General features: G+C 34.3%; 1 non-coding gene across 1 annotated transcript; it reads left to right on the forward strand.

The window, feature by feature from the left end:
* The first annotated feature begins 1,614 nt into the window (after positions 1 to 1,614).
* On the forward strand, positions 1,615 to 1,717 carry LOC121029004 (U6 spliceosomal RNA). Its single transcript, XR_005789530.1, has one exon. It is a non-coding gene; the product is annotated as a U6 spliceosomal RNA (small nuclear RNA).
* Positions 1,718 to 23,143: the final 21,426 nt, after the last annotated feature.

Genomic DNA, 23,143 nt, shown 5'->3' on the forward strand with positions numbered 1-23,143 from the left:
TCATAGTGGCTGCACCAATTTACATTCCTACCAACAATGCATGAAGGTTCTCTTTTCTCTACATCCTCATCAGCCTGTGTTGTGCCTTGTCTTTTTAATACTAGCCATTTTGATTGGTATGAGTTGATACCTCACAGTAGTATTGATTTGCATTTCACTAGTGATTAGTGATGTTGATCTTCTTTCCATGTGTCTGTTGACCATCTGTAAATTTCTTTGGAACTAGAAAAGATTCCAAATAGTCAAAGCAATCTTGAGATAGAACAACTCTTGAGATATCACAATCTCAGATTTCAAACTATATTACAAAGCTATGGTAATCAAAACAGCATGGTACTGGCACAAAAATAGGCACATAGATCAATAGAATAAGGATCCCAGAAATTAACCCATACCTCTATGATCAATTAATCTATGACCAAAAAGGCAAAGATATACAATGTAGAAAAGATATTTTCCTTAATAAATGTTGCTAGAAAAACTGGACAGCTTATATGCAAAAAAGAGATTGGATCACTTTCTTACACAATACACAAAAGTAAAGTCAAAGTGGATTAAAGACCTAAAAGTAAGCTCTGAAACCATAAAACTCCTAAAAGAAAACTCTTGGACATCAACCTTAGCAACAGTTTTTTGGATCTGTCTCAAGTCAGTGTAACAAAAGGGAAAATAAACAATTGAGACTACTACTATTTTGATAACTAAAAGCTTTTACACAGTGAAGGAAACCATCAACCAAATAAAAGGCAACCTACCGAATGGGAGAAGGTATTTGCAAATGACATTTTTGATAAAGAGTTAATACCTAAAATATGTAAAGAACTCATACAACTCAACAACTGCAACAAAAAAACAAATAATCCAATTTGATGTGGACAGAAGACCAGAATAGATATTTTCCAAAGGAGGTGTTATGCCAGTTCTCTTTTCCCCATCATCCTCTTCCACTTATGCTCACACATTTTGACTTTTGCTGTGGTGCGTTTCACATTATATGTAAAAATCCCCAGTGCACCAAACAAAGAAACCATGAAACAAACCGTTGCCTAAGAAACTTCCTTTAACTTCAGACACTTGAATGAAAACTAGGAAACTTGATAGCTCTTGGGATAGCCTATTTTTAAACTTCCCCAAAGTTGAAGATGTACATGACTTTGATGATTGGGTAACAAATGCTTTTACAATTCAAGTGGTTTCCAGTGTTTGCTTTCAACAAAATTAAAGGAGGACCTAATTGAGTCGTCAGCTAATAAATCATTAAAAGTAATTTGGTTAAAAGATCACGATATTATTTTGGCATACAACATAGAAAGAATTTAAATAATTGGGTGATATATCTCTGCTAGAATAATTTTCATTCCCATTTACTTATTTTTTAAAATATGAGATATGTTGCTTACTGCTGACATTTATAACGATGAAATAGAGGAGTAAATTTGAGGCTGAATCCTGGATGATTGTTGAAACAAGTCATACCAATCCATGTCTGCATAAAATAAAGTAAATATCCATTCTTCTCATTAAAATGAATAAAATTTGCTTAATAATTATCAAATCTTGATTATATTGATTAATTGTGTATTAGTAATAATTCTATAAAACTGAAAATAAATAGTGCTTGCTTCAGCAGCACATATACTAAAATTAAGATGATAGAGAAGATTATCATGGACTCTGCAAGGAAGACTTCCAAATTCATGAAGTGTGCCATAAACAAACAAACAAACAAAAAAACCCTAAAAGTAAACAATAAATACAAAAATTTTTAATGCAGAATTTACAATAAAATTTTTAAAATTGTTGTTGAATATGGTTCTATTCTTCTATTTCCTTTGCTTGTCTGGAATAAAGGAATAAGCTAAAAGAGAAATCATTTGAATGATACATATGTCTTTAAAATATCTATCAGTGATATGATTTGGGTGAGATAGTTTAGACCTTTGCTTTAATAATGATAGTAAGTTTTTAAAAGTAGAAGTGTATGAAAGTACAAAGTTAAGAATAATTTTGAAAAGAAAATACCTACAATCCTAGCAAACTTGACAAATACGTTTTCAATTCTTTTTGTCCTCTAGTCTGCGCATTATTTTTACAAAATATATCAATCTGTTTTCAAGAAACCTAATCCTGATTTTTGCTATTAGAAATATCTCAAGGGAAAAATGTACAACAGAGAGGTCATTTATGTTAACAAATGTGGTGGATAATTTTAGCATTATTAAGGGCAGGCCAACCTGATATTATGTCACTTCTGCTACGATGTGGTATGAGGTATATAATTTCACCAATGATTATTCTAGTAAAAAATGTCCTCATTTGAATCCATCAAGCTTTTGCATTTAGCTTACAGTTCACTGAAAATATGGCAGAAGGAGCAATAAGCTAAAAGACATACAGAGGAAGCAAGCAGACAGAATCAGAAAGGGATGTCCTTTTGGACAACTGTCCCATTCAGGTCAACATCAGTGTTAATTAAAAACATGTCTCGTTAATGAAAGTCTGGAAGTAGCCCAAAGTGAGAATGCAACGTTACTAGGAGATAAAAATGGCATCCCAAATCAGGGAGGAAAAGATACAACTTTGTAATAACTAAGATTGTGTAATGAGAGTTATGTAGAGAAAATAAATTTGGGTCCAGTCCTCCATCATATGACAGGATAACTTCTAAATGGCTTAGAGGTTTTTTTTTTTTTTTTTAAATCTTATAACTACTACAAGGAAACATAGGTGGTAGGTTTCACTATAAATCTAGAATGGAGAAGATTGTCCATACTAGGACTAAATTTATAAACGAAATAACGGAAAATATCAGTACACAGTACTCACCACTGAAAAATGGAAAAGACACGTGAAGAACCAAAAAAAGTGATTTGTATGCAGAAAAGGGCAGTCCACTAAATATATTAAGATCTAAAGGCAAAGAAAAACCCTAGTGCTATAGAAAAATGAACAAAGTATTCAGGTAGCTCAAAGAGAACAGAAATATAAATGCTCTAAAATATGGAAAGATGTTCTGCTTTGCTCATAATAAGAAATTGCAAATTAAAACCACCCTGAGATCCCATTTCTCACATATTGTATTGGCTAACATCCAAAAGTTTGGCAATACCCTCTGTGGATGAAAATGAATAAAACATTCTCCTATATTGGTAATGGAAATGCAAAATGTTAAAACCACTTTGGAAGGAAATTTAGTAATTACCAGCAACATTTTTGCATTTGGTTTGTGACCCAGTAATACTACTTCTAAGAACATCTCCCAAAGATACACTGAGAAAAATATGAAAAATAAAATGACATGTAAAGTGTATTTATGGTAGCAATACCGGAAAAATAAAGCCTGGGGAAAAGCCAAATGTACATCAATAAGGGACTTGGGTTAATTGAATACACACAATAAAGGAACACAATAGAGTTCTAGGTAATACTAATACTAACATGACAAAAGGAATAGGTCTCTAAACTACTAAAGATTTTTTTTTCCCAGTATATATTATTAAATAAAGAAAGCTAGATGCAGAAAGTGGGTAAAATATGCTATTGTGTACCTAAGAATGCAACATGTTAAGTATAGATAGGAATATGTTACATATAAGCAAACACATTAAGTGTTTATATATATATATATATATATATATATATATATATATATAGCTTATTGTAAGAGCTAGAAAATAATTTTATTTATTTATTTTTTTTAAGTTTATGTATTTATTTTGAGAGGGACAGAGACAGCATGAGCAAGGGAGGGGCAGAGAGAGAGGGAGAGAGACGGAATCCCAAGCACGCTGCATACCATCATAGCAGAGCCCAACGCAGGGCTCGAGTACACAAAACCGTGAGATCATGACCTGAATCGAAACCAAGAGTCGCAGACTTAACCTACTGAGCACTCCTAAAAATAATTTTAAAATTAGAAAACATGTGGATACTTTGAAATGGGAGAGAAGAGGATGAAGAGGACAGAAATACCAGCTAGGCTTCTTCGAATATGCTGTTTCATAGGTTTTATTTTAGAACCATTTAAATATTCTGCATAATTGTAAAAGAAAATGTATTTAAAAGGGGGAAAACAGCATTAGCAAAACCTGAAAGCAAATTGAAACAAATGAAACTATGTATTGAATTGATGATATAAACACACAGAGTGGAATTAGTCCAAGTGCCTTTAAAACACATTAATTTAACTGGACACCCCAGTGCATATAAAGCAAGGGCAGAAACAGTTTTAAAAATAGAGCTGTTTTCAGTATAGATTTTGTTAGTAACTAATATTACTGTTAGTCTGATACACAGACACAGTTATCCTATTTCCATACTTCATAAGTTTTAGACATTTTTGGTCATAAAAGGTTTTATAGAGATGGAGGCCAATGTGATCCATGAAGAGGTCTAAAGAACATCAAATAAAAATGAAAAGATTTTAGAGACGTCGATACCGAAAGCCATGCTTTATCTGGGATTAGTTACTGATTAGAATAATTTTCGGTTTAATGAAGATAATTTAAATATAATCTGTGTATCAAAGAGTCAAAAAGTACAATGGAAACAGAAGAAATGGAGATAAAGGTACAATACAGAAATGGAGAAGTAAAGGTAAACACGGATAAAAATAGATTACAAAAGAGTATGTACAGTAAAACCACACTTCAGAAAATAAAAGGTATTTATACTTAGAAAAAGATCTAGAAATCAATAGACTAGTATGTTTGAGGTTGGGAGAATGTTCCTATTGTTGCTGCCTTTATTTTCTAATCTTCTCTATGGGATATTTACTGTCTCGATAAGAATAGGTTATCTTATTTCAGAAATGAAACAGAAATTCATTTTTCTACCCTCGAGCCAATGATATTCCTCTTATTAAATCTGAATGTAAAACATGACTATAATTTTTAAAATTATTCCCCATTTCTCTTTGTTATATTTGAAAAGGTTAATACTCTGTATGTTTTAAAAGAATCATTTAAAAGGAACCATGTAAATCTAAGTGAATTAAAACTGAAGTCTTTAGCACTTATTCCTTTACAAATTTAAATATCTAAAATTTCTCAAACCACTCCTCATTCAAAGACTGGTTTTCCCGAGGCTTAGTTTTTCTTCTACAACTTGCCACTTAAAAGCTATATTTGATTTTAGTCACGTAATTTTTCTTAAGGCAGAAAACTGGTGATGAAAATGGGATTTTATTTCTGCCTGTACTTTTCTTTTCAAAATAGAAAATACATTTTTTTTTATCTTTTATGTCATTACTGAAAAGACCTCCATCACTGCTAATTGATTTTTTCAAGTATTTTTATGCAATTGTTACTAGGAAGACATATTTAGTAATCCAGACCATGCATTACCTTACTAGACCAGCACAATCTGTTACTGTTAAAAAAAAAAAAAAAAAAAAAAGATGTATTTAGTATAGGTGATGGTTACTCATATCCCCAGAAGTATAATGTGTAGAAGAATTTAAACTACCAGCCCTTTGGCAGACTGACAACGTATTTTTAGTCAAAGAGTAATAATTCTTTCTTATCCCATTTCTCATCCTGGTAAACAACTCTTGGTTCCTTTAGGACTGGCAACATTCAGTGACAACAGTTGAAACTTCAGCACACGTTATTGGAATTTCATCCTGCTCAGGGCTTCTGCATGTTTGGAAAACTATTAGGTTTGGGTATTGTGATTAAGATGAAGGTCCGTTTGGCCATAACTTTTTTATGGAGACTTTGAGAGTCCAGGTTTACTACTTACTAAACTGTTCTAAAACGAAGTGTGTATCCTTTATAAGAATCACATCTTAGAAAAAAGTGTGATCCTTATAAAAATAAGGCAAGTGATTTTAATAAAGAGGCTACAAAAAAGGGAAGCTATAACCTGCTCCCCTTTTTCACTCTGGCCCCATCTGTTGTAAATGAATAAAGGCACAAATTGGGTTTTATGCTGAACACTTAAAAGTCAGTAGTGGTTTAAGGTTATAAGCAAATGAAAACCAGAAGGAGACTTGGAAGTTATGTGAACCTACGTGCTTGAAGACACAGGTTTCTACCAGGTAACTCTAGCGAGAAAAATGGCTAGGATAAAGCTGGGAATTTTGAGAAAGACTACTCCAATATTCCCAATCTCTTTGTCCTCTGGAGTCAGTCTGTGAAGAAATCTTCTTGAGTCTGGGCCAAATTAAAACTAAGAGATGATAGAAAAAATGTCCAAAGCTAAATTGCTTCACTTACTGACTTTATTCTTTGCTTAAGAAACCTTTCTATGATTTTTTGTTGTTAAAACGCCCTTTCTTTTGTGAAATGATTATACTTAGAAGTCATATTGCTGTTGTTTCTAGCTTTCTTTTTAATGCTCATTTATCTACAATACATAAATTAGTAACTCTATACAGGTTAATAATCAGTTTTGAAATTGTACTGACAAGTAAAATGGAACAGAGAACCACACAGTTCGTCCAATTTACTCACATAAATTGCTTTACCCAATTTAAAATGTTTTACCCAACATGAGATGGTGTCCTGGCTCTCCAACATACCTGGTTGAGGAAGTAGACTAAGATATGAAATATAAGGCATGAATAATTGAAGAACTTAGCATTGAGAAACTCGAGAACAGTAAAGGAAATGCATTTAAGGGTACCCTTCCCTCAGCCCAGAAGCCTCTATTTTATAAATTCCCACACTTTTGAAGGAGTGCCTTCCTAATTCAATACTTGTCTCCTTTGTTAAGTCTTCTGGGCTGCCCCCTTTTAGGCTAAGAGCTACGTCTCTCTTCCACCAGAATGTCTTCATAGGGAGCACATGCTCTTTAAAAACTGCCTGGCTCAAAATGGACATTTATCAACTCAAATGTTAGCTGAGCTAGACTAGGTTTATCTTACTTATTCTGCTTATTTGGCTTTTGATTACAATTACCATAGGTTTTTCCTGTGTCTCATCTCATTTGGAAAAAAAAGCTGGTCCCATGTAGTGATTCTGGGCTCTTTTTTGCTTGGCTCGTCTGCCAGGATAGAAGCAAGGACTCCAAGTTCAGAAGGTGAACTAGGGTCAGATTACTAAATTCTGACCTAATGCTTTTTTCCTACTGACTTAGGATAATGAAAAAAAATGCACGCACTTTGTATTATGAAGATTCAAGTAGCATCCTAGTTCTTAAAAGAGCTCCTATCAAATATAGTAAATAATTTTTACAATGAGAGGGAGAGAGAGAGAGAGAAAGAGAGACAGAGAGAGAGAGAGAGAGAGAGAGAGACTGGAAAAAAAGTTATTACTTTAAGAACTGACTGTTGAATTCCTAAGAGAATGTGTTCTCACTGTTTAGAAAGTTTCCCCAAGGTATGGAAATAGAAGAAACATCTACAGAAATTGCTTCCAGTTATAGAGAATTTGCATCCCAATAAAATATTTTTTTGCCAAAATCTTTATTACTGGAAGGTAAAGTAACACAGTGTTAAGTTTTAATGGAGGCATCTCTCTGGTCCTTTTGTATTCTTGGTATCTTCTTCCTCTCTAGCTCTAGGTCCTCAAGCCATATTTGGTGGCCAGACCTTTCCCTGCCACCTTCCTTAGATGCTTTTTCTTATCTGTGTCTAAATTCAAGACTTCTTTCAAGGTACAGAGGCTGAAGGCCACATAGTGGTTTCCTTTTTTTTTTTTCTTAAGAAAATAATCTTAAATGTGACCAGCTCAGTCCAGCTCAGATAAGGTGAGACCTTATACTTTACTAATGACGAGCAAGACTTAAGTACAGAAATTTTGTGAGCGTATAAATTAATCAAGGAATTACCTAAATGTATAAAGGAAGAAAATCACCAAGTGGAAGGAGAATCTATGTGGTATATCAGGGAAAATGTTCTGATTGAGATCAATTTTGGATTAGCGCCAGAGAAGTGTTGATTCAGCCTGAGAAAGGCGAGAGCTTTGAGGGGTCAGAGGAACACTGGAGCATGTCATCTGTGTCAGGAACGAAGAAAAGTGGGAACATGGTAGAGACTATTCAGTGCTTTTTGACATTCTTTAATTATAATGACACATAGAAAATAATGTCTGTTGTTTGTACTGCAACTGGGATAAATAGAAGAATGGTAAACACCCTTCTTAAACATCTAGGGGCCGCATCCAACAGCTCCCAGACTCCATGAATATTTGGATAATCTAAAACCCATTTTTTGGTGTATGAGTTGAAAAAAAAGGGACAGATTCCTTTCAGAAACTTTAACGGATTCTTACTTCACTTGAGTGGAAAGCAGATTAGTGCTATGTAGGCTTTGCCAATGTTGACCTTCAATTTTTTTTTTTTTAATGTTTTAAAGGCTCACAAGTCCATTTTGGTGGGTGTAAAATATACAATCTGGTCACAGTGATCATCTGTTCATTTGTGAATCATTCTTTCTCTCCTGGAGAACAGGTTTTTCTCTGACCCATTTATGATATGAGTCATAATGCCCTATTTAGAGCTTAACTTTTAAAATGTAATATTTTCATTAGAGATATGCCACATAGAACATACCCCTGGTTAATATATCCCAGTAGAAAGCTCCTTGTTTTTAATAAACAAACATCCATCTCTCATTTAATATTTTCACCTGAAAATAAAAACTAGAAAAGTAGTTTTCATGCCCCCAATAATACATGATAAGCAACAGCATTAACAACAACAAAAAAAAATACTCGGAAAAACCCTTGAGTTACTTTTCAGATAGAATGGGTAGAACTCAGAATCTCATGTGGGTGGATGTCTTAAAGAACACTGTAAATGTCAGTAAAGGGAATGCTACTGGAAGCAAGAGCGACCATGTTAATGGGAATATAAAACAACTATTTTTTTAATAACTATATTAGTTGCTTAGTGATCAGAAAGTAATGTCTTAGGTATTTTGTATCCTAACATGGTAGTATACTTTTTGTTTATTTATTTTTTTAACATTTATTTATTTTTGAGACAGAGAGAGAGAGAGCATGAACAGGGGAGGGTCAGAGAAAGAGGGAGACATAGAATCTGAAACAGGCTCCAGGCTCTGAGCTGTCAGCACAGAGCCCGACGCAGGGCTCGAACCCACGGACCGCAAGATCATGACCTGAGCCAAAGTCGGACGCTTAACCGACTGAGCCACCCAGACGCCCCAGTAGTATACTTTTTAAACAAAAGTGTTTTACTATGCTGCAATTAAAAGATATTGGGTATTTCAGTGTGTCATGTAGTTCATTATAGTTTTTCCAATTTAAATAATAGAAAATGGATCCTCTAATAGGCAGAACAATATCCCCCAAATGTATAGGTTCTAATAGCTGGAACCTGGAAATGCTACCTTGTTTGTAAAAAGGATGCTTGCTAATGTGATTAAGTTAATGGTTTTGAGATGAGGAGATTACCCTGAATTATCTGGGTGGATCCTGAATGAAATCACATGTGTGCTTATAAAAAGGAGATAGAAGGAAGTTAGACACACCAGAGAGGAAAAGGTTATGAATGCTGACAGCCACCAGAAGCTGGAAGAGGCAAGAAACAGGTTCTCCCCTAGAGCTTCTGGAGAGAGCCAGACTCTGCCAACACCTTGTTTTTGGCCCGGAAATACTGATTTTAGGCTTCTGGCCTCCAGAACCGTGGAAGAACAAATTCTGTTGTTTTCAGCCACCCACCTGGTGGTAATTTGTTATAGCAGCCACAGGAAACTAATACAGGTCCCCAGTCAGCATTTTTATAAAGAATCTCTGAATTTTCAGAAATGGATTTCTGATGTTTAGTAAATGATGTGATGTGTGTATTTCCAAGTTTCTTGGATGAGAGCCTACTTCTGACACATACACACTTTTTATATATCCTCTATTGTGACCAACGTTAACCACAACTGCTTACCCCCATCCAAAAGTGAACTGACACGCTTTTCTCTCCTTTTGTGACCACTTGGTCAGACTTTTGATCCAGCATTTCTCCAGGCTTCTGCCCCTGCTTCCATCCCATTATCATTATCTACTACCTCAAACGGCCTGGCTGGAGGCAGAGGATGTTGTATATTGAAAGTCAAATTTTAGAATGTTCTGAAAGAAATCTAGTAAACAAATTACCTATGCCTTGACAATAATAAAGCACCTATATTATTGATCATGTTTTGTAATAACCAAAGCATTGGTGACAAAGAATAGTCCCATTTTGCTGAAATGTAGAGGTACAGTATAGTTTTCAAAAAGTTAAAAACGTGATTCTCTTATAAATACAGAATGAATGCATATCGGAAATGTTATTTGAATCTCAGTGTTTCCCCCCTCAGCTCATGGCTGACCTGGGTCCTCCTTGGCTCTTGCTGGTTTGGAGTAGTTCTGAAACTCAACTGACTCCCATCTGGTTTTGGCCTGTCCACATGTAATGTCTTCTAGTGGCTCCTGTCACTCTGGGGATAACTCACAGAACTCTTGGCTATAGGTGAAGTTATTTTTTCTACCTGGTAAAGATCAGATGTCTCTCAAATAAATAAAATTAATTTGTGCCGCTATGGATAGGATTCATTTGCGTTGCTTTCAGGTAAGAGTCCTTTACAAGTGCTGTCATTATTCTACCAGTTAACCTTACCCCCACAGAGCTGTAAAATAGTCTAATCAATAGAAAGGCACACCCCTGTAGGATAAGATAATCTCTGGAAGGTCAATTAGACACCACCCAGCACTGGATGGAAAGAATACTCAGTAATCTCCTTAGTAAATAGTCTGAAGCAGTATTGATTTATTGTGCTGCCTGCTCTGATTAAATATTGACTTTGGGTATTACCACTCATTCCTGTCACCACTCCTGCTCTATTTGTTTTTTGGCTAATTATGCTTGCAACCCCCATGGTTGGAAGATTTCCAGGACTTTCCTACCTCAAAGTGTGAGCCCAGCCTCTTACTGGATCCAAACAGAGTATATGCATCACCTCAAATCAGAGATCTATGCCATTCCTGACTGTAATGAACCTCTTCCCAAGGATAATAGACAATAGGCAAATCACAATCCCCCACATTATGGTATGGTTTTCCCCAAGGACCTGACAAGACAATCACCATTAGCATGTATTCTGAGTAGCATCAGCACGACCGCAAGGCAGTAGTACAAGGCAGCCTCTTCCTGGGATGTCAGCGTGCGATGTGGCAGCTATAGAACATTCCATCATCAAGGGAACCCTTCTGAGTTCCATCTTCATTAGGAAGCAGCACAGGAAGCCAAGGCTGATATTTTGAATGACAGGAGAGTAGAGGTAGCCTCTCCTCAGGTCAGACAGAATACTACTTTGAAATAGTATAGGTTAAAAAGAAGAGAAAAGATGATTTTGTTTCATGGTCATAGTCTAGTGAAGGCCAGCATACAGATATGGATTATACACTAACAGGAAGAAATATATTTAGTAATAGTTTCCAAAAAGAAGATGCTTTTGCCACTTGAGTGAATGATTCCACTAATTAAATCATAGAATCAAAAAGAAAAAAAATTATAAATCTTAATGAGTAATAATATGAATATACAAATTGACGTTACCAGTCATTTTCTACATGATGTTGGGCAAGTTCTGTAATCTTTCTAAGCTTCAGTTGTTTTATCTTTGAAATGGGCTTTCAGTCATAGGATTAGATGAAACACATGAAGTACATAGAACAGAATCTAGAATATTGCAAACAAAGAATGTTAGTCACTGCTGCTATACTTCTCCTCCTCCTACTACTGCTATAGCAAATATTATTTTGTATTCCCATGGTATTTAGTATTTTCTTGAAATAATGGAAATTTGAAGAATGAAACCTACTTAAGCCAAGCAGTTAAAGCATATTTATCCTATCAGAAATAAGGCGTCAGAGCTATTTAAAAATGGACTTCATTATAACATAAACAGTTTCTTGGTTTTGTTTTTTTTTTTTGAATTTTAAGTAGGCTCCATGCCCAACATGGGGCTTGAACTCAGAACCCAGAGATCAAGAGTTGTGTGCTCTAATGACTGAAAGAGCCAGGCGGCCCAATATACCATACACAATTAAATGGCAAATGCTTAACATGAAATTTAGATTATAATGGAGTTACCAAATAATTCATGCTTTGGAGGCACCTCTACTGGTGCATAAACAACTAGTAATTTTAAGAAGTCTATTGAAAACCATACTTGTTTTTCTCCTACCATAAGCACTTATAAAGAAAGCACTTCTCTTGCCTGAGGCACAATAAACAATTGATAACTGTAAATTTGTAGAATACCACAGAAAGAATGATTAGTAATGAAAGAAATGGATTATGTCCTTTGTTGTTTGACTTTTAGAAAATATCTTTAATCTATGTTTTGGTACTGTTGTGCAAGGCAGAAAGAAATGTGTCAAGGGAGAAAATAGATGTAAAAATTATTAAAGTAATTAGACCATTTAATAGTTTCAATTAATAATTATGCAGTATTTGAGATAATTCATCATCTGGTTTCTAACCCATTAGTAATGACCTAGTTTGGTTACTCCCTCTTGCCCTTCTGTTTCATTCATTTTTTTCTCACATGGGCTTATTCTTTCAATATTGGCAAAGTAGCTTCTTTTCATAGTTTTCATGCTACCTGTATAGAAAAATTATCTGAATTTGGACACTGGTTTTTGCCGTGTTTTGACATTAAGTACAAAGCCTCACCATTTAATTTTTTTAAAGATTTCTTCTTACTTTCTTTTTTCTCTTTTTAGCTAATCTTCTGAAACTTTTCTGAGCTCCCACAAATGCTTCTGACTTGCACATGTGTCAATGATTTCATCACAGTAGTTTCAGAATTTTAGTATTTCACCTAAATCATTGGAATAGGTAAAAAAAGAAAAAAAGAAAAAAAAAAAGACTGGGCTGCCCAGGTGTCTCAGGTGGCTAAGTGTCTGATTCTTGATTTTGGCTCAGGTCACGATCTCATGGTTTGAGTTTGCACACTATTTTGGGCTCTGTGCTGACAGCACATGGAACCTGCTTGAGATTCTCTGTCCTCTCTCTGCACTTCACATGCGATCGGTCTCAAAACTAAGTAAATGAATAAACATAAAAAAAAAAAAAACCCACCTAGAATGAATCCACAGATGTGATATGATTTCTTATATTGGCATAACTCTTAAGAATCAATTTGAATTTGAATTTCATTTGTACTGACTATTTGACACTTAAAATGACCCAGACTTCTTTTTTCCTTTTACCAGGTTCCTAGTGATAAGTAATATTAAATGTGTACCCCAACCAAATTGTGCCACTCAGAGCCTGAAGAGAACAGATAATAATAGCTTTCTGGAAGAGATTTTCAGGTGGCCTACCCAATAAAGGGATCTAATTTGTAGTACTCATATTGTGAGGGACTTTATATACATTATTTTCATTTTCAAAGTAATTCTCTAAATTATATAACTATGCTTATTTTAGAAATAAGTAATTTCATTGCTACTGCTAAATCTGAATTTAGAGTCTGTGTTGGTTTCATCTTACCGAGATATTCCCTACCATGCAGAGGCAAATAAAGAAGTGCAAATAGATCAAATAGATCATCTGTCAAAAGCCAAAAAAAATTAGAAATACGTGGTATAGCCAAATACCTACTAGATAATGACTGGTATTGTAATTGAGTGGTAATGTTCCAGAAATTTGAATAAAATATAAATTAAATGGAATGCTAAATCCCACCAATAATCCCCGCCATGTCTAACTAAAACAGTGCCAAGGACAAATTCAATTATTTCAAATAATAAAAGAAAGAGTTATATGTTTTATTTATTTATACAAATTTTCAGTCTTATTTATAAAAACATCATGTTATAAGCCTAAAAAACCAGTCAAACTGGGAGGTCTAAATTTTGTTAAAAATCTCAAAAGGATTCAAAGCATACACACACACACACACACACACACACACAAACACACACCCATGATTGGTTATCACTGAAACTCAGGTTATCCCTGAATATTTCAAACATCATCTTTTTTGCACATGCTATCAATATTCCCCCCTCCTGAGAAAGATTCAGAGCATCAGTTCCTTGAAGTTTCAACTTCAGCATTTATTGAATGAATTGGACTTGAATGTCTTTGGTTATTATGAGTCAATAATACTACGCGGTGATCCAAAAACTGTGTTTCCAAACTGCTGTACTGAGAAGCAGAATTTCATTTTGCTTTTCAACTCTGCTATTTTCAACTATTTTTCTACATTTGTTTGGAGCTTTTCATAAGCTCACTCATTCATTAGATATCCATGTTTATTGTGTCTTTATGACATGCAAATCATTCATTGTACTAATGTTCTAGGTGCTGACAAAGTGTTAAATATAAATTCTCTTATTTACACAAGGAATATATTTCTTAAGGTGTTTTCCTCTATATGTAAAATCACCTCAATCCAACAGAAGAAGAGGGCTTGAGTGCGTACTCAAATATAGTAACATGGGACAAAAGCTGCCAGACAACAGGCTTTGGGTTGTTATCGTTGGCTAATGTTGGATTATGCAGTGGTGAATATAATAAAATACACAGTAGAAATTGCTTATCTAAGCAAGCATCATTGCAAGGTAGAAATATGAGAGACCTAGGAAAAGGCATAAGGGTAATAATGCAATAGCATTTATCAGTTGACATTAAGAGATGTGAAATGTTTATATACAGTTGTTTTGTTTTGTTTTTTAATTTGTATATTGTCCTGAGGGAAATCTGTAAAGACATTCCATAAGCAAGGTTTCCTCAGTGATGTTCATGAGGGTATCCTTGATATTTTCAAAGAATATGATTTAAATAATTTGATCATATTGCAAAAAGGTTACAGCATCTGTTTTAAACTCATCTACCCTGCATAGTAACATGAATCAATGGAGACATTCATCACTATGCACACAACAGAAATTGTGTTCTCCTATTGATATAATTAAATACTCATAGAAGCCTAAATGCATAATAGTTTCCAGACCCTTTGTTTAATGCCAAAAATCAATGGCTCCGCTTCCAATGAACTCGATAGGCATATGTTCCTAGTCAGAACCATTGTGAACCCTCTCCAGTTTCTAAACATTTATTGCTGGTACTGTAATAATAAACATCTTGCATTTATAAAATGTAATGTTGCCTAGAATTTTTCATTTTTCAAGAATGCTGAGCACACTATCTAATGGCTCTCATATGTCCAGTGTGCCCACGAACAATTTGTCTTCTGAGTGCAGTGTTAATCTGACACCTCAAGGACAGACCTGTTTTCAGAGGGACTCAAAGAAAAGCTAGAAACATTCATAGGCTTAATAACTACTGAAAATCCTAGCACACTGTGGCTGGGATTACTCAGATTTCTGGATCGCATTACTTCTTCATGCCATATTTTGCTTAACTAAGAGTTATTAAAAATGCTAGGAGATTATTTTTTGACTTATTGCCAAATATGTACACTAAACACACTTTTAATATATGTGCATATATATAAAATCAAGCTAATGATGACATTTATGGTTCAATTGTTTTGTTTCTCATCTGGCTCAGAGATGGGTGTGTAACAGTAATGCACTTTCCATTTGCTTAAGCCCGTTGCATGTGATAACCCCACAGCAGTGATGAAGGAAGGAAATATATTCTTTGGCCATAAACACTGTGGGGCAGAGAAAAATCCCTCCTTTAAAGACAAATCCAAGATTTTGATCTTGGGTCAAGGGTAGCACATTAAACATGAGGATTTTCTGTGTTTTTTGTTTTTTGTTTTTGAAAATCTATTTCTCAAAAACAAAAACCCCACCAAAACACAACACATGGGGATTTCTTAATGGTGCTATTTTGCTTGGAGTCAAAACTTAAAAACTTGCATCTCCAACGGAATAAAAGATTGCTTCCTGTAAAAAAGAAATTAATTGACAAAAGAAAAATACTGAACTAAAGCTAGAAACAAGGCAAAGATATTCACACCTGGCTCCATACTGTTTGCTTCTCTTATTTGACGTGCATTATTAATCTTCACATTCCCGGGTGGCTTGACTGAGACTTGAATATTCACACCAATACCTTGAATTCAAACAATGTTTTATACAGGTGTGAGGGTGAAGTCAAATGAAAATGATATCCATCAGGCCTGCATACAAATTTTGCTCATTTCTTTCTCATTCTTTGTATTTAAGGTGTTTCCACCACCAAAATTGTCAGCTTCATAGTGATTTTTAATGTTCTCTCCATATTTCTTATTCCAAGGAAATACTTAACCCAGAGCTTTGAAAAAATGGCAACGGCTCAAATGGAAGAAGCAGCCATGCCCCTCATATTTGTTGGTCGCAATTATTTCCCTTACTGATCTCCTAGGTTATTTTTTTTCTACCCAAGAGCACATAGGGAAGAGTTATGACCTGCATTTGATATACACAAGGCCAAAAGAATGTTTAAGGTAGAAACGATTTTTCATGTGAGTTTAGTACTTCAGACCATTTTACTTTTTTACTTAGATTTTAGCTACTGGTATTTCCACTTGGGCTAAACTGATTCATCTAACTTCCAAAGTTCACCTATCTGTTCAAACTCTAATATTGAGGATTCAGTGTTCATCCTCTATAGGCTGTGAGTATCTCTAGAATAGAAATTCAAGGTTTGGCATAAGTTCTGTGGTCTCCTGATGAGCCCAACAGTCCTGTCTCCAGCCTCCTTTTTAAAAGTTTTTATTGAAAAAAAAATTTTTATTGAGATGTCATTGACATTTAACATGATATTTGTTTCAGGTGTATGATGTAATGATTAAATATTTGTATATATTGCAAAATGATAACAACAGTAAATCTAGTTTAACACCCATCACCACAATTAGACACAAATATTTTTCTTGTGATAAGAACTTTTAAGATTATTCTCTTAGTAACTTTCAAATATACAGTATTATCAACTATAGTCACCATGCTGTATGTTACATGCCATGATTTACTTGTTTTACAACCAGAGGTTTGTACCTTTTGATCATCTTCACCCATTGCATGCTGCCACCACCCGCCTTGCCTTTGGCAACCACCAGTCCATTCTCAGTATCTTTGATTTTGGTTTTTCCTTGTTTGTTTTTTTAGATTCCACATATATGTGAGATCATACGGTCTTTGTTTTTCTCTAAGTTATTTCATTTAGCAAAATGCCCTCAAGGGCCATCCGTGTTGTCACAAACGGCAGATTTCCATCTTTGTTTTCCTTTTTTTTCATAGTCTGCATGTTTTATCACTTTATTTATTTATTACTCTTTTAAGTCACTTTAAAGCCACTGACATTATCTCATGTCTATTAAATAGAACCAACAATGCTGCCTGTTTAAAATACAAGGGAAAAAAGAAAAAAAAAAAAGCACCGTGCACCAACCCAGTATTGTACAGAACCAGCCAGCTGGCTAGCCACAAGGGTGAGGGAAGGTGAGAGAGGAGGGGGCACTCTGGGCAGGTGGCTGAGTGCCAAGAAGGGCTGGAGGACGAAACAAAAGAGGTTAGGAAGGGAATGATTGTTATAATGAAAGGGTACAAAAGGCACTTCAGGAGAGGGGACTTAGGGGTCAGGGCAGATCAGTGCTGTCTCCACCAGGACACAGTGTTGGAGGGTTTGGTCCAACCACCTTGCATAGGACCCGCCTAATCTGCCAGCCTCTTCAGGACTTGGGGTTCAGACACTTCTCACTCTACACAATAGAAGAGAATCTTCCAGAGTTCATTTCCAGTTTATTTAATCTTTCAAAAACATTTTCTACCCAAACTAAATTTGATTGGCATGACAAAATTGAAGGCAACTCCAAACACAACTTCCTATGTTTAAAAAGGAAACCATGGTTACTGGAGCAAAACTGAGAAAGAGGTCTTCTTTGAGCTAAATATAGCTTCAGCATTCTTTTCGTAGTTGTTTTATTTTTTTAAGTAGATCTTGGCAAAGAGTTTCCTAATCAAATGAACAAATCCAGAGTGAAGTAAAAAGGCCCATATGAGTAGATGTTTATTCCGAAGAAGTTTTCAATGCTGTGCATGACCTCTTTGCTGAGTTTCTGATTTTATTTATTGCTCTTTACATGCCAAGAACTGCTTACTTAAAGGTGCATTTATCTGCAATCTTTCTACTGGCGTCATGCAATCTTCTCTGTTAGTGGTGATAAAGGCTGTGGCTTGTGAATGCGTATAAATATTTTAATTCAACCTTAACACTCAAAAGAAGTTAAAACAGTTTGCTTTTAACTACCTTCATTCCTTCTCCAAAAAAGAATTTAGACAAGAGGTGAAGCACTTATACAATATCCCATATTTATGTTTTATAACTGAGGTGTTATCTCTAGTATAGATATCTGATTATTACTTCTTTAAGTAACAGATCACATATCTTTCCAGAAATTCTTATATTCGTGTTTATATTTTATAAAAAGTACATTAAACCCCACATACTATTTCATAATGTTTATGCTCTTGATATCGTAAGAACACCTGTGCATGTAAATAAATAAGTCATCATTTTATTGACCAAATAATACTTTACTGATTGTTTAATAGTTATTCACATTTAGGCTGTGTCCAACTTATTCCTGTCATGAATAATACGATGATGAAATCCTTATAGCTGTTGTTTTTAATCTCTATCACTCACTTCATGCACATAGTTTATTTGTATTCATTCTTAGGTGTGAAAATTCTGGGTCAAAGGGAAATATATATTTTGCCAATGTTCCTTGTAAATAGCATGCCAAGTTGTGTGCATATAAGCAGTATGATTCGATGTTTTTAGGGCTGTGGGGGTGTTCACAATGATGAAAAAGGTAAGAAGAGAATTTAAAATTTTATTATGATAAATTAAAAGTTATAATAGCTGCTCATATTGAATTAAATCTACAATTACTTTTTATATATTAAAAGACATTTAAATATGGCTTTCTGTCTAGATATTCTTTCTCAATCTTCTTCCGACTTCGATCATAAGCTTTTACGTTTAGAAAAGTATGAGGTAACTTCAGAGTATAGAAACACATTAAACATGGAAGAGATACAATCCTGTGAGAAGAGATTGCCCTATATTCAGCCATGTGTATGAAAGTGGCACCTCAGTGTCTCTAACCGCTCAGACTGAATTTCCACACCTTACCCTCTACAAAGACTACAAAGCCTACCCTCATTATGGATCCTTCCAAAACTGTGATATGTCTCTTCCAGAGCTAATATACAACATATAAGATTAACTCCTGAAAATTTAATACTTCTAATGTAAGACAATACCTCAAAAGTAATGCAAAAGAATTCTAATCTGTTTTTATAGCAAACTACTTTATAGAAAGAAAAAGGGAGATTGTCATGTTAGTCTACATTTTTCCTTTGCAGCCATTGTGTGTAAAACAAACATTTTAAAAAGTGAGTAGATTTAAAGTGGAAATGTATGTCTCCCTGCCCCCCCAAAATCATTCTTGCAAGTTGTGTTGGAATACATCCAACAGCTGTATATATTGCTGAATACACTTTCCCTGTGAATGGGAAAGAATCTGTACAATGAATGCCCTAACAATAATGATAAACATTCAATAGAACAATGATGTCAACGATTCTACTAGGGTGTTTTCCTATGGCTGTGGAAATTAAATAGTAACAGAGCACAAATAGTAGTGAAGCAATATACAAAGCATGCTACTTAAGGTACATAATGTTATTCATGGGTTATAGAGAGAAACAGGAAATAAGAATGTTATATAATAAGTAGGATTGATGACAAGAATACCATTGTTCCTGATTTTCAGGTAACACAGGCATTGCTTTTCATCACCCATGTGTAAATGAGGAATTATCATCTCAAATTCCACAAACTTTCCCCAAAGAGAGTGCCATCCATTACTGTAGCCTTATTGACTTCAGTTAAGTGACATGAGACCAGGGATCCAAGGACAGAATATCTAAGATGTGCTAGGCATTGTATAGATTTTCCATTAACTTAAGCAAGAATTGCTAGCATAACTTCAGGTGCCAAAAAGTACTTCAAAATAAAACTAATGTCCCTTCTCCTGGATATTTTTTTTCCTAGAAAAGGAGGGAGATGGATTGCTGGAAAGAATTCTTGGCATCTGAATGTTTGGCAAACTGTCTGGTTCTTTCTAGTCTGTTTCTTTTCTAATTTTGTTGATTTGTTTTTTAAGACATCACTAGGTGTATTCTTCCATTTGATTTCAACAGGATGCCAAAACAGACATTGAAAAATGACTCAGCAAAATAGCAAGTTTGTTCTAAACTACTGTGTTCATATAAGTCATTAATATTATTAATAACCTCAAATGTAATGCATAGTGACATAGCAAAAGAACTCCTAAGAATTAGTTTTGTTTATTTCTAGTTATACAATATGCTAGGCAGTGTTTGATTATATAAGGATGTTTCTGTTTGTGGCCTTAAAAACCAGTAAAAAAAGAAAGATGTAACCCTTTAATAAAGTCAGTATTTTGGGGACAAATACACATTATTCAGGCTATTTTTCAAATGTGTTTCTATAGTTTATAGTGATTTAACCACATAAAAAGTAGCAACAAACATGGTCCTGTTCTGCCCACGTAGTAATTACTAATACCAATGGAAAACTACTTTATTTAAAAAAATAACAATAACAAAGAAACCAAGAACAGTACTGGAATTTTTTTCACTGCACTTTCAATGGTTGATGAAATGTCATTGTTTTTAATGATGTTGTTAGGCTAGTTTGTTTATAAATACACTTTTCATTCCATTATATATGCCTTAAAGCTTGCGCTTGCCTATTAGACCATTTATGTTCAGAATAAAAACTCTTTCCTAAGTAGAAATTACTTGATGCCTATTCATTTCATTGGGAACTAAGATAGCTTCTTTTTAAAATACTGTGTTGAGAAAAATAAGAATTTAATTACTTATTGTACTGATATAATATGGCTCACAATAAATTTTGTTTCAATTCTTTGATGATGAACCATTATAAAGTAATTTAAAATAACACAATGTGTGGTGATGATTGGGACTCATACTTAGTACTTTTGTACCTCCCGCTTTAACTACAAAGGGAAAAAAAATGTTAAATACCTCAAAGTGACTCCAAGACAAATTAGTATCCTGATGAGTTCTTAAAAATTTTTAGTATCTTCATTTCTAAGAGGAAAAAAAGGAAAAACATTAAAATTTTGCATTTTTACTTTAATGCCTGAGATGATTGTGATTATCTTTTTTTTTTAATGTTCAATTATTTTGAAACAAGGGGTAGGGGCAGAGAGAGGAGAGAGAGAGGATCCAAAGCAGGCTCCACGCTGTCAGTGTAGAGCCCCATGTGAGCTCAATGTCATGGACTGTGAGATTATGACCTGAGCCGAAATCAAGAGTCAGCAGCTTAACCACCTGAACCAACCAGGCACCCTGTGATTATCTTTTTCCCTATGATAACTTTATGGGCAAAACTCTGAAAATATGCTAGCAGGGGATCATGGCAGAAAAGATCAAAGTTCTCAACCCCACCTAATAGTCACCTGTTATGAACCTTCCATGTGCCTAGAATATATCAAGCAGAATGAACCAGTATAAAACATATACGACATGACCCTGTTTTTAGTTATATGTTCTCTGTGTGAGGGAGAACTTCACCCAAAACAAGTATAAAATAAAATAAAATAAAAAGTAATGACAGAAAGTTTAGCCACCATACCATATGTTTAAGATTTTCAGTAGCCAAAATAAAAATATAAAAGCAGTCAGCATATGTAGAGGTTATACACAAATTAAAATTTCTACATTCCTGATTCTTTAAAAGATTGTATTTGCTTAATTCTTGCTTCTCAGTGAAAAAGCAAAGTATTTACAAGCTGAAATTTTGCACAGTTTCCAATGTACTAACTTGCTTCTGTAATAATTAGAATAGGCTTTATTGCAATAACAGTTTCTCAAATGATTAATGACATAAACAGTAGTTTAATTCTTGTTCACATAAAGATACCAAATAGACATTTCTGGCTGAAAGGCTGTCTTTCACATGGTAATTCATGACTCAGGCTCTGCCTTTTCTCAGGACCTTGTCATCTGCCATTTCCAACCAATCAAAGATGAAAATCAAAGTGAAGGAAGTACATCTGCCCTCATTAGAAACCTTGACTTTTGGGGGTGCCTGGGTGGTTCAGTAGTTTAAGCATCCAACTCTTGATTTCAGCTCATGTCGTGGTCTCACAGTTTGTGAGTTCGAGCCCCACATTAGGCTCTGTGCTGACATTGTGAAGCCTGCTTGGGATTCTCCCTTTCTTCCTCTCTTTCTTCCCCTTCCCCAATCTCTCTCTCTCTCTCTCTGTCAAAATAAATAAACTTAAAAAAAAAAAGAAATCTAGACTTTTGTATTATTGGAAGAACTTAGTAATGTGGGCACATGTACCTTGAGAGAGACTGGGAAAGGTAGTCTAGTCATATGCCTGGCTCTAATTCTTCTATGATGGAGGGGAACAATGGAATTTCGTGGACGACTAATTTCAGCTGTCATTAAAATGGTTGATTGATAAAAACAAGAAATGAACTCTGATTTTCTTGACTTTAGTCTCTAATATTACTGGCATAATTAGGTATAATTTTGTATATTCTTTGCATTTGGTCAACAATGAAGTCTACACTTCTTTTCAAGATCATTTTTAATGAGTGTAGCAAGCAAATACATAATACAAATTATGTATTTAATCAGGAATACAGATGGTTTTATATATATTCCATAAGTTAGTTTTTGAGTTATTTTTCATAAACTTTGTTAATGAAAATTATATATAAGCTTACTATAAATCCTCTCTCTAGTTAGCCCTTTTTTTGATAGAACACTACCTAGTTTTTAATATCAAAATTCCTTAAAACATAACTATATCTCAATGACATACTTTTCTATTGATATTTATTGAGAAAAAAAGTTATATGTATACTTTATATATATGATGTTTATATAGTGTATGTATCATATATGTCACATGTGTATCTAATATACATTTCCAAACTTAAAGATTTTTATAAAATTATATGGAAGAAAAGTTTCATTTTATGTTCCAAATACAATTGTTGATTAGCAAAATCACTGGTAGATGTTGGCAAAGTACTTGAGTGCTAGTACAGCAGATCTAGCTATCAAATGTGTCTAGCATCATGAAGCTATCACAGGATCACACTTAGTGTCCTTATTGTCTTTCCTTGTATAGATATTCTGAACTTGTTTCATTAAT

This window comes from Herpailurus yagouaroundi, unplaced genomic scaffold, assembly GCF_014898765.1.
Source record: "Herpailurus yagouaroundi ecotype Mexico unplaced genomic scaffold, PumYag 100, whole genome shotgun sequence".
Classification (NCBI taxonomy): domain Eukaryota; kingdom Metazoa; phylum Chordata; class Mammalia; order Carnivora; family Felidae; genus Herpailurus; species Herpailurus yagouaroundi.